General features: G+C 42.0%; 1 non-coding gene across 1 annotated transcript; it reads right to left on the bottom strand.

The window, feature by feature from the left end:
• Window positions 1–1,330: 1,330 nt before the first annotated feature.
• On the bottom strand, window positions 1,331–1,437 carry LOC131257192 (small nucleolar RNA R71). The gene has a single exon (XR_009177205.1). It is a non-coding gene; the product is annotated as a small nucleolar RNA R71 (small nucleolar RNA).
• Window positions 1,438–12,510: the final 11,073 nt, after the last annotated feature.

The following is a 12,510-nucleotide window of genomic DNA, read 5'->3' as shown; positions in this document are numbered from 1 at the left end:
TTTTAATGGTTTATTGTGACTCAAATTACTGTAGATCTGCAATAGCTTTGAGTATCTTTTTTTCTTATTTGAGATTGTAGGATTGGTAAGTCCTGTTGTTTGCCATTGTCTCCTAGGCGTGGTTGGGTGATGGAATCCCTTCCAAATCTTCACAATTTTCCTCCTTTGAGGCTAGATCAATGAGGAGTTCAGAGATTTGACTATCTCTTTCTCCAACTGGATAGGATAGGACTCTAATTCCAGTTGGGATTCCTAAATCAAGCAAGGTAGCATCTCAATTGCTACAAGCGGATCCTTGGCACCCTAGTTCCTACTTTTAATTTATAGTTTAAACAATATTCACAATTACTCCTTTTATTCCAGATTTCTAATTAGATCTTCTTTTGGTTTTAGTTCTAGTTCTAGTTCTAGTTACTTTCAGAAACGTACGAGTTTAGTCCATGTGGATTCTAGCTCGGTCTTACCGAGATTATTACATTGTAACCCTACACTTGGGGTTGTGAACTAGTTTTTGGCGCCGTTGCCGAGGACTACGACTGTGTTTTTTTGAATTTAATTAGTATTAGAATTAGGTTAATATTAGGATTAACTTTCTATTTTGTTTCTAGGTTAGGATTTTTCTGAACTTATTTTTAGAATCTAACTTGGTTTTTTTTTTTTAAGGATTCTAACATAGAAATCTCCAATCCGTTAACCTCTTTCTAATTCGATCTCTTATTTGTTTTAGTTTCTCTAGTTTTCTTTCTTAGGTTTAGGTTTAGTTACTTAAAGGCTTCGAGTGTTTCATGCTCAAGTGGGTTCGTGACAACACTCGACGTCTCTTAAGTAAAGGAGGATTGGTCAAAGGGTTGCCTATCCATCATAAGATTAGACACCACCAGAGATCCTCAGAGTTGATAAAAGTGATGGCTACAAATCAACCTCAACCTCTGGTTGAGGAAATCCAGGATGAAAATGTATAGTTTGCACCCCCACCTCGTACTCTACTAGATTTCTTACAACCAGTGGGGGTGAGCACACCTTCATGTATGATTTTTCCAAAAACTATGGGGAATGTGGATATCAAGTCAGTGGTGATCCAACTTTTTCCAAAGTCCCATAGACTTAAATATGAATGTCCATATCTACACATGAAAGATTTTGATGAAATCATAGCCACTTTGCACTTTCCTAATGTGTCTGAGGACATGGTTAGGCTGAAACTTTTTCCCTTCCCTTAAAAGAAAAAGCTAAGACGTGGTTGCACTCACTACGTCCATGATCTATTGGCAGACGGAACGACATGATAAGGGACTTCATAAAGAAATTCTTCCCATATCATAAGACGAACACCCTTAGGAAGTCGATCATGAACTTCGCCCAAAAGGAAGATGAGACATTCTTCTAATGTTAGGAGTGGTTCAAGGATCTTAATAGTTCATGCCCACAACATGGTTTTGAAATGTGGTGCATAACAAGTTTCTTCTATGATAGATTGACATCTTCCATGCACCAATTCGTTAAGACAATGTGCAATGGGGAGTTCATGAATAAAGATGTCGATGATGTGTGGGGCTACTTTGACAAACTTTCTGAAAACGCACAATCATACGACATCTCCCCAAAACCTAGTACCACTTCTAAGCCTATTCAATTAAAGGAGAAGGGAGATATATACATTTTGAAAGAGGAGGACAATACTAAAGTGGCTAACCTCACAAGGAAAATAGAGGCCATGGAACTTAAGAAGGATAAGACTAAGTAAACTGTTTTCGGTATTTGTGCTTGCAATGTACATACAATTGAAAATTGCCCAACCATACATGCCTTTCAAGAGGTACTGAATAAGTAATCGAATGCCATGAACAATTACCAAAGACCCTTCAGTGGACCCACCTCGAATACATACAATCCTAGCTGGAGGAACCATCCCAATTTCAGTTGGAGGAATGGGCAAACAACTAACTCTCAAGAAGCTCTATCTCAACTTTTAAATCAAAAGAAACCTTAGGAGGATCCGGTTTTAAAACACATTCAAAATTAGGAGCTTTTCAATCAAAACACATTACAGGCTTTCCAAGAGCTTAACAAATCCATTCAAAGGATTGAGGCACACTTAGTGAATGGGGAGAAAGGGATGCTTCCAGCCCAACCTCTCCCTGATCCAAAGCCACAATGTGAAATTAGTGATCCAAGCTCTTTAAATCCAATGGAGTAAGCCAAGTCTATCACCACTCTTAGGAGTGGAAGAACAATTGACAAATCTATTTCGGTAAGGGCTGAAAAGTCTAAGGACCTGGAAGAAGACACAAATGATAGACCTAGCACTTCTCCACATGGATTAGAACCAAACCGCTAAGCAAGCCGATTCCTCCATTCCCCTAGCAGTTGATTGCACCAAAACCTCTAACCAATTCACAAGATATTCTAGAAGTGTTGAAACAAGTGAAGGTCAACATCCCTCTTCTGGATGCTGTGGAACAAATTCCTTCATATGCTAAATTTCTGAAAGACCTATACACAACCAAGTGGCAACAAAGTATAAAAAAGAAAATTTTCCTAACAGAAAAAGTGAGTAACATCCTCAAGCAAGATGTGCCACAAAAATATAAAGATCCCGGTAGCCCAACTATCACTTGTATAATTGGGAATCACTAAATTGAGAACGCACATTTTCACTTGGGAGCGAGCGTAAATCTAATCCCTTGGTCTATGAATAATTGGGTCTAGCTGAATTAAAGCTCACCCAGACCACATTACAACTTGCTAATCGCTCCGTTAGTGTACTGAGAGGGATGATTGAGGATGTGTTGGTATAAGTTGATAAATTCTATTATCCAGTAGATTTTGTCATCCAGATACTCAACCCATCGCAGACATGGGCACTTAAATCCCTGTCATACTTGGCCACCCGTTCCTTGTTACATCTAATGTTATCATCAATTGTCGGAATGGGGTCATGAATCTGTCTTTTGGAAATATGACATTAGAGCTCAATATCTTTTTCAACATGAGCAGACAGGCAGAGGATGATGACGAGACCCACGACATTAATGCGATAGACTCTTTCGTGGAAGATAGAATTTTGATAACCTTATCCTCTAACCCTCTAGAGACGTGCTTGGCCCACTCCCCTAATTTGGATGATGACACGATTAGGGAGATGGATGTCATGCTTGATGCTACGCCGGTACTTGAAGTTAACTGATGGAGGCCACAATTTGAAAAATTATCCCAAACTGATGTTGTGCCTCTACCGTCTTGCCTCAAGGCACTAAAGCTTAACATAAAACCTTTACCCTTTAATCTTAAACATGTATATTTAAGTCAAGATGAGACATACCCGATAGTGATTTCTTCCCACCTTTAGCAAGAATAAGAGAGTATGCTTATCTGTACTCTCATTGAGCACAAAGGAGCCTTGGATGGTCGATTGTGGACCTCAAGGGAATTGACCCTTTGATTTGTACTCATAGCATTCATCTTGAGGATAATGCAAAGACCTCCCGGCAACCACAATATAGATTAAGTCCAAACATGAAGGAAGTGGTTAAGACTGAGGTACTTAAGTTGTTGGATGTGGGTATTATATACCCCATATCCGACAGCCAATGGGTGAGTCCAACTCAGGTGGTTCTTAAGAAGTCCGGAATCACCATCGTAGCTAATGCCAATAACGAACTCGTGCTAACTAGAGTTACTACTGGTTGGAGAATGTGCATTGACTATAGGAAGGTGAATACCGTCACGAGAAAGAACTACTTTCTTTTACCCTTCATTGATTAAATTTTGGAAAGGCTACCTAGTTATTCTTACTACTGTTTCCTTGATGGGTCTTCAGGCTATAATCAGATAGAGTAGCCCTTGAAGATCAGGAAAAGACAACGTTCACATGTCCCTATGGCACCTTTGCTTACCAAAGGATGTCATTCAAACTGTGTAATACCCTAGCTACTTTTCAGCAATGCATGTTGAGTATTTTCTCTGACATGGTGGGGCAATATTTAGAGGTCTTCATGGATGACTTCTCTATCTTTGGCCCATCCCTCAGCGAATGTTTAAAAAATCTAAAAAATGTGCTGAAGTGATGTGAGGAGAAGAATTTGGTACTAAATTGGGAGAAGTGTCATTTCATGGTTCGTAAGGAAATTGTTCTTGGACATATTATCTCGTCTAAGAGAATTGAGGTAGATAAGGCTAAAAGTGTCATCTCCTTCTGTCACTCTCAGGCCTATGGTGGTCACTTTTCTGCTAAAAAGACCATGACCAAAATTCTGTAGTGCAGCTTTTACTGGCCCACTAGGTTTAAGGACACTCATGAGTTTTGCAAAGCTTGTGAGATTTATCAGAAATTGGAAGCATTGTCTCGTAGAAATATGATGCCTTTGAATCCCATTCTGATCATTGAAGCATTTGATTGATGGGGCATCGATTTCATGGGGCCATTCCCCCAATCCCTTTGGGAACTTATATATTTTACTAGCAGTAGATTATGTCATTAAATGGGTTGAAGCGATCCTGTGCCGAAACAATGACCATCGAACGGTCATTCAATTCTTAAAAGAAAACATCCCTTCCTAGTTCGAAATGCCTCGTGCCATCATCAGTGATGGAGGTTCACATTTCTGTAATAAGTTATTTGAGAACTTAATGAAATAATACCGCATCTCTCATAAGGTGAGCACTTCATACCACCCGCTGACAAGCGAGCAAGCTGAAATTTTCAATAGGGATATTAAACATATTTTGGAGAAAATGGTTAAACCTGATCATAAGGATTGGTTAATCCATTTGACTGATGCTTTATGGGCATACCGTACAGCTTTTAAGACCCCTATTGGAATGTCTCCTTTTAAACTCATCTATGGGAAGGCTTACAACTTGCTTGTAGAGTTGGAACATAGAGCCTACTGGGCTACCAAAAATCTAAACTTTAACTTAGACGACGCTGGCTTGCTGCGTAAACTTCAGTTGAATGAACTGAGGAAATCCGGAATAACGCATATGAAAACTTGATAATTTACAAGGACAGGATGAAGGTGTTCCATGACAGAAACATCCTTCGAAAATCATTCCTGACTGGTCAAAAATTCCTTTTGTATAATTCTCAGTTAAATCTATTTTCGGGTAAACTTCGATCTCGTTGGACCGGCCATTTCATTGTTACTAATGTCTATCCTCATGGGGCCGTCGAGATTCAAAATTCAATGAATGACAATGTTTTCAAAGTGAACAGACAACATCATTTAAATCCATTTGTTGAGAAATTTGATGCAGAGGACATGTCCATACCTCTAATTGATCCCGTTTACCAGGATTGACTTCCTAGTCTGATGGAAGTGTAGTTAGATTTATTGCTTCCATAAAATTTAGGACTAGGATAGTTTACTTTCAGTATGTTTAGTCTATGTGCTAACCCATATTCACGTTGAGACCCTTGGCAAAGCTATAAAATTCCTTCTTCAGGAACTACCTTTCCATTACTTTTCCTTTCTTTTCGTTGCCTCTTTTGCATTACATGCTTATTTCCTTTACATTGAGGACAATGTAGATTTTAGGTTAAAGGTGTGGATTAGGTAAACTAATCAGTATTTTCTTAGTTTTGAGCAAATTTTTTTTAAATTTTCAATGTTTCGAGTTGAAATCTGTTTGGAAAACAATAATTTATGCACTTAAGAATGTTTTGAGTATGATAAGATAGAGATTCAATTTTGAATTGTTGGAGTTTGATCAACTAAGTAATCTATCACCTATAGTTCTTGCACTCAATTGATTAAGAAGAAGTTTGAATACCATGTTAATCTAAGTCACATGACACTTCAAATTGTTTTCCATGAGTTGTGCTAAAATTTCTGATTGTTAGCATGAGAATTATTAATGGATGTTGAGAATTGAGTCTTGAGAATTTTATCCACCTTAAAAAGATGAAAAGAACCATTTAAAAAACAGAAGATCGACAAAAGGTGATGAATGGTGAAAAGACTAGACTGAAAAAGAATGTATAGTCTAAAAAAAAGAATGAATGAATAAAATAAAGACTGTCGATGTAAAATCAAAAACTAGAAAAAGAAGAAAAAAGGGGATAAGTTCGGAATCAGTACTTAAGTTTTCAACTAATATTGATATGGCGAGGATGGCTAACATTATGAAATGATGGTATTCTTATGAGAAGTTAATTTTCACTGAGCGCATTGAAAAACTTGATATATGAACTTATGCTCTGATTTAATCGATAAAGAACCTATTTGATTGATTGCTTATATGATTTGGCTCTAGGTTTTCAAAATCCCACTTTCTCACCTTAATTCTACTCATTCATACTTGATTGCACAAAGGATTGATTTCTGAAAAAGGATTTGAACATTGACAAGTGAGAAGTATTTCACGTATATTTTGCTTGGGACTAGTAAAATGCTGGTTGGGGTGTGTGTTGAGTGTCAAATATTACATATTTTCCCTCATTTATAACTTGGTTTTATGAAGATGATAATGTTTAATGGTATATTTTATATATATTTATGTTGTAAGGTGAGTTTGAGAGCTTTGATTGAAAAGAATGTTAAAAGCATAGATTTGATGCTTAAGAATCACTAAGGCAAAGAATGTATCTTTGAGATCAAGATTGAAGATTTCAAGATCCCAAGATTCGAAAAAACCAAGTGGAGAAGGAAGAAAGTGCAGAAATTAGTGTGAAAATTCACAGAATCTAAGCTTCTATGTCATCGAAGGCTGTTCAATGACATCGAAGCCAGTCTTCGATGACATCGAAGAATTACGAAAAATCAAGTTTAGTTGTTGGACAAATTGGATGCAGTTCTCGATGACATCGAACTTTTGCAGATTTTTTGAGCAACTCGCTGGAACACTCTGAACACATTCTCGATTCATCGAAGGCAGTTCGATGACATCGAAGGCAGGTTTGATGATATGAAAAGTTACGCAGTGTGAAAGGCGTTAAGCAGTGCGAAAAGGCGTGACTTTCGGATTCAAGTTACCTTCGATGACATCTAAGGTGTTACGCAGAGTTATGTGGATCGAAGGCAAGTTTGATGACATGAAAACTTACGCAGTATGAAAGGCGTTACGCAGTGCGAAAAGGCACGACTTTCGGATTCAAGTTACCTTCGATGACATCGAAGGCGTTACGCAGAGTTATGTGAACTACGTGAATTTGAGGCGGTTATGCGAATCTATGCAGACAAGGCTATAAATATGAGTTTCCTAAAGACTTTTAGGGACATTTAGGTGTAAGACCCGTGTCCTAACCTGTACTGTTCCGTAGGCTTTCGCGGCCCTTCCGGTCGAATTCCGGCAACCCTCGACTTGTATCCGACGTTTGCACGCGATCATAAACCGAGTCCCGCATATTAGAGTTGACTCGACTCGAAACTTGTACCCTTGCGGCCGCACTGTCATCGCGGTTCCTATGCCGGTCTCATGCGCCGAGGCGATACCCGGGCTAGGAGATGTGGGCTCGTGTTCAGTCCGAGGAAAAATATCGTGCATTGCAATCCCTAGAGAATCTATCACATCAATCACTTGTCAAAATACACCCATTACTTTACCCCATCCCCAAGTACAAAAGCAACCCTTAAAAGTCAACTCTTTCCCTTACACAAGTACACCCATCCATCCCTCTCTCCCATCACTCCTCTCCCATCACCCCTCTCTCTCACATTCTCTCTCCATTTTCAAACAACACCCATGAGAGTCCAGCAGCCATGGCTTCCATGGGGGAGAAGCTAGTATGGCCCACTTCTTATCTCCCATCCCTACCATTCAAAGTCCATCTCAACCGTTAAAATCCACCCCTTAGAGTTCTAGATCGTGTTGGCGGAAGAACGAAGAGGAGATCAAAGGTGGGTGTACATCATCTTATTTTTTTTTTGGATTTAGGGCCCACTTGTAGTGGGACCCATCTTGATGTATGCGTTGTATAAGGAGGGCCCATAGTGGCGGGGTCCCTCCCCTTCTCTCTCTCTCTCTCTCTCTCTCTCTCTCTCTCTCTCTCCCCCTTTGATGTCGTGTGGCCCACCTGATGCGTGTGATATATCCACGCCATCCATCACAGTAGAGCCCACTTTGATGTATGTGGTGTATCCACACCGTCCAGCCACTTGGACGGTGAGATCCACCGTGACGTATGTGCATCATCCACACTGTCCATTCACGGTGGAGCCCACTGACGTATGTATTGTATCCATGGCTGCCCAGCCCGTGGGGCCCATGTGACATGTATTTTACCCTGGCCGTCCACCAAGTGGGCCAGATTTCTGACCATCCAAACATGGGATGTCCAGCAGCAGACGCTGCTGGACAGTGTGAAGGGAATAAATAAATATCAGTTTGATCCCCAATCGGGTGGGCCACACTGTCGTGGCAGCACCTCTGATGTATGTGTTTTATCCACCGTCCATCAGGGACAGTGGGACTCCACCTATCAACCGTGCATCCAGCCGTTCGTCCATTGCTGGACGCTGGACGCTGGATGCTAGATGTTGAATGATAATAATTATTATTGTTAACATGGGACCCACCTCTGTAAAGTGGTCTGGCTGGTGCTGCTGTATTGCAGCCAGCGAGTGGACCCCCCACCATGATGCCTGTGATTTATCCACACCGTCCAGCCTCTTGGACGGTGTGATGATGTGTGACCCACCAGGTATACATCCAGGTCGTCCGTCCAGTGCACCTGGACGCTGGATACATATGATATTTTGTTTTTAATATTTTATTTTAATATAATATTGCAATGGGCCCTGATGTACGTGGACCCACCTTGGGTAGCGGATTGGCTGGTTTAACTCACACCAGCTATATATGGCTAATGCAATTACGTCAGCAGGTTATGTGGGACCCACCTTGATGATGTGTAAACCCACTCCGTCCGTCTGTTTTGCCAGCATGGTCCCACGCAGCAAAAATGCTGCTGGATTGATGCTGCAGGATCTGTAGGTCCACCATGAGGTGTGTGTTATCCACACCGTCCAACCATTTCGGAGATCGTTTCACGGCATTAGAATGAGATAGATCTAAATCTCAGGTGCCACGTGGGACCCACTTTAAAGATGGGCTGTCCCCTGCACGTGCAGCTATACAGCTGTTGTATTGGCTGGTGTACCGTGCAGCTATATAGCTGTTGTATTCAGCAAGTTTTAGGACCGCCGTGCTGTATTGGTTTCATCCACGCCGTCCAGATGATATGGACGGTGCTAGACAGTTTGGACGATGCAGAGCTGCCCCACCTCTGACGTATGTGTTCAATCGCAACCGTCCAGTCAGCAGCATAGCTGCTATATCATGTCAGCAACTCTGTCGGTCCCACCAGCTGCATATATACTGGATTGACGTCAGCAAGGTAGGTGGATCCGATGATGAAGTATGCGTTATATTCTTGACCGTCCATCTGTGCGGGTCCCACCGTTGATGTATTTATTCTATATCCACGCTGTCTATCAGGCGGACACCTGCAGAAGTAGTGGAGGTCTGAACGTCCCCCATTGAAACCTTTGTTAGGTCACGGAAGTCTTAGATCTATATGATATTTGTTTGCCCTCTTAATCATTCTCACCATATGGTGGGTCCTGTGATTTGTTTGAACATGAAAATCATTCTCACCACTGCTATTTGTGGTCTGGTCGAGATGATCGCCCGGTGTGATGTAAAAGAGGCCTTACCTTGAGGTATTTATGGCCCATCCATGGGGCGCAATCTAATGTATTTGTGGCTCATCTTGCAAGGCCCACCTGTTGTGTATATGAGGCCTATTGGTGCGGCCCATTGATGCGGCCCACTTGATGTATATGAGACCCATTGGTGCAGCCCATGTGATGTGGCTCACTTGATGTAAATGAGGCCCGTTATGGTATGTTTGAGGCCCATGGGTTGTGGCCCATTGCGATGTATTCGTGACCTATGGGCAAGGCCCATTGTGATTTATTTGAGACCCATGGATTGAGGCCCAATGCGATGTATGTATAGCTCGTTACGTTGTGTATGAATCCCTTGTATGGGCCACTCATTGGGGGCAATGTTGGTTAAATGCCCACATTGATGGGCAATGATGGTTGAAAGTCTTCATTGTGACCTTCTCTTAGTCCTAGTCAGGCCCATTCTTATCATTCTCTAATGGGTTACCCCAAATGACTGGGCCCCATTGATATTACTTGGTCCATTATCGGCCGTCCATTTATGGACCCCGCCTTGCGTCGAGATCAATTACCAATTCCGATGGTCGAGGCCGATTTCGATTGTCGAGGCGATTGTTAAGGCCGAGTCAGATTATCGAGGCCGATTCCGATTCCATTTGTTGAGGTCGATTCTAATTATCGGGGCTGATTGCTGAGGCCGATTCTGATTGTTAATTCCAATTATCGAGGCTGATTCCATTTGTCGAGACCGACTCTGATTGCTAAGGCCGATTCCGATCATCGAGGTCGATTCCGTTTGTTAAGGCCGATTTCGATTGTCGAGGCCGATTCCGATCATCGAGGTTGATTCATTTTGTCGAGGCTGATTCTGATTGTCGAGGCCGATTCCGATCATCGAGGTCGAATCCAATTATCGATCGATTCCGATTGACGTAGCTGATTTGCTGATTCCGATCGGTGAGGCCGATTGTTGAAGCCGATTCCGACTCCAATTGTCGAGGCCGATTGTTGAGGCCGATTCTGATTCCGATTGTCGAGGCCGATTATCGAAGCCGATTCCAATTGTCGATTCTGACTCCGATTGTCGAGGTTGATTCCGATTCCGATTGTTGATTCCGACTCCGATTATCGAAGCCGATTGTTGAGGCCGATTCCGATTCTGATTCCGATTGTTGAGGACGATTATCAAGGCCGGTTCCGATTGTCGATACCGATTCCAATTATTGAGGCCGATTTTGATTGTCGAGGTCGATTCTTTTTGTTGAGGCCGATTTGATTATCGAGGGCGATTCCGATGATTTTAATAATCGAGGCCGATTCTGATTGTCGAGACTGATTTCGATTGTCGATACAGATTCCGATTGTCGAGGCTAATTCCGATTGTCGAGGCCGGATATCGAGGCCGATTGACGAGGCCCAATGTGATGTATATGCGGCCTGTATTTGAGGCTCATTGTGATGTATATGAGGCCTATGTGATGAGGCTCATTGTGATGTATGTTAGGCCCATGAGAAAGGCCCATCGTAATGTGTTAAGCTCTTGAGTGAGGTCCATGGTGTTGCATATTAGGTCCTTGTGTGAGGCCATGGGTCCACTATATGTTAGGCCCTATGTGGGCCATCCCTTAGGGGGAATGTTGGTTAAATGTCTACATTGTCGAAGCCGATTGTTGATGCCAGTTATTGATACCGATTATGAGTATGTGACAACATAGCATCATAATACATGCCCATACGCATCATCTACATGTTTTGAGATGTGATTGACCATTACATATGTCATTGGGTAGGTTGCTATGACTCCCTGATAGGCAAAAATTGTCTCACATGAGCACACGATATGCATAGGATTGATACATGACTGAATTGTATGACTCATGCATCTTGCATTGTATGTTATGAGTACTGTACGCGTTAGCAACATTAGGGTCGTAGCCTCCACAGGCATATCGTGGATAGTCAAATGGACACCGAAAATGTTTGGTTTTATCATACAAGCGCCATAAATGTCCTTGGGTGAAAATTTCTAAACCTCCGTGGCCAGGAGACGCTCCAATGTCAAGACCGAGTAGATATATATGAGCGCATGAGGGTCGTATACCAGTAGGCCGCGTCTTCCACTGTGTCGTGGTCGGTTAGGAAGGGGTGTGACCTTACCCGCCTGAGTGACGGAGCAATGTCTAGGTTAAGTTTGACCAGTTTGAGGAATGGGTCCGCTATCGACCAGCCGGGCCCGATAATGGCAGGCGAATAGTGAGGTCTCTTTCACTTACCCAGTTGTGCCCCGGATAGGGGCAGCAAGCTGGCGTAGAATGTAATAGACCCCGGTAATGATCCCAGTGAGGAACTGTACTGATATATGTACTTATTGAGCAGGAGCTGCATACTCATTTATTCATTCATTCACTATCCACTCGGGCTGGTGGTGCACAACTATTTGTTACGTGTACCTTCGCAGTGGCCAGGATTTCTGTTGGGGCGCGCGACTAACCTGGGATCAGGAGTTTACCACATTGAGTCTGACTATCCAAATTTAGGTATGTGACTGGTTTGGAGAGAAGTCACTTGTGATGGACCCCATAGCCTGCGATACTACGTACTATCATCTCGACTTCACTCCAGCTTGGTCATTTCATTCGCACCGCATATTGCATTGCATCATCAACATCTGATATTTGGCTTATTGTTCCCTCATTGCATAGCTAATCTACATTGCCTCATTAGTATATGATATGCTTTTATTATATTTCTGTATCGCATAGCCTAGATAAGGCTGATAATATTTATGGGCCTATTAGCATGTTTTCGCATTGTTTTGATATTGTGTGATTTATGGGCTTATCAGTATTTCCACTTACTTTGATTACTCTGATATTGCTTA

The sequence above is a fragment of the Magnolia sinica genome, chromosome 9 (genome assembly GCF_029962835.1).
Source record: "Magnolia sinica isolate HGM2019 chromosome 9, MsV1, whole genome shotgun sequence".
Classification (NCBI taxonomy): domain Eukaryota; kingdom Viridiplantae; phylum Streptophyta; class Magnoliopsida; order Magnoliales; family Magnoliaceae; genus Magnolia; species Magnolia sinica.
The sequence above is the reverse complement of the archived record's forward strand: the minus strand, read 5'-3'. Positions and strand labels throughout refer to the sequence as shown.